The 856-nt window shown below is 34.6% G+C and overlaps 1 non-coding gene across 1 annotated transcript; it reads left to right on the top strand.

The window, feature by feature from the left end:
* The first annotated feature begins 480 nt into the window (after nucleotides 1-480).
* On the top strand, nucleotides 481-583 carry LOC132236224 (U6 spliceosomal RNA). The gene has a single exon (XR_009453190.1). It is a non-coding gene; the product is annotated as a U6 spliceosomal RNA (small nuclear RNA).
* Nucleotides 584-856: the final 273 nt, after the last annotated feature.

Below are 856 nucleotides of genomic sequence, written 5' to 3'. Positions count from 1 at the left end.
GCTTTGTTCAACTATGTCCAATTAAGCAAACATTTGAATACAAAACATGTGTGAAGCACTGAGCATATAGAATAAATAAGGTGCAGAAAATTTTCCTTCAGGAACTGTCTTGATTGGTATTGAATACTTAGGTTAACACATTCATTTTTGTTCTTTTTACTATATTAAAAATATAAACTCATTTTATAGATGAATAAGTAGCAGGAGAACATATGACAATAGTCATAAGGATAACAACACTTGAAAATATGTAATGTGCCAGGGACTGTGAACACTTAAATCAATTATCTTAATTCTCACAACCACACTACAAGGCTTTATATACTTTGAACACCCATCCTTTAATTATCAGCAAAGGGAAAATTAGAAACATAAATTATTTGTACAGCGCCACATAACTAGAAAGTAAATTGCAATCCAACTTGTCCTAATATAAGAGACCAAAAGCATGTCTTAAAAATCTTCCCAACTGCTCGCTTCAGCAGCACATACACCTGGTACTAAAATTGGAACGATATAGAGAAGATTAGCATGGTCCCTGCACAAGGATGACACGCAAATTCATGAAGCGTTCTATATTTTTTATCTATGTAACAAGTGACTGTCCGTTTACTGTACCAAAAGTTGGCATTTGAGAAGTAGTGACAAGTCCTTACTGAACAACTACTGTGTGCTAGATCCTAGCCGAACCCTGCCCTGCTAATCCTTGTCTGCTCTTTTCTCTGTGTTTGTTCTGCAGTAAATACAATATTAACATATGTGATAAATAAAACTCTGCATGTCTCACCAAAACAAAACAACAACAACAAAAATCCTCCCCCCCCAAAAAAAGCCCATATAAATAAACAGTATCTCT

The sequence above is a fragment of the Myotis daubentonii genome, chromosome 5 (genome assembly GCF_963259705.1).
Source record: "Myotis daubentonii chromosome 5, mMyoDau2.1, whole genome shotgun sequence".
In the NCBI taxonomy this organism is placed as follows: domain Eukaryota; kingdom Metazoa; phylum Chordata; class Mammalia; order Chiroptera; family Vespertilionidae; genus Myotis; species Myotis daubentonii.
The sequence above is the reverse complement of the archived record's forward strand: the minus strand, read 5'-3'. Positions and strand labels throughout refer to the sequence as shown.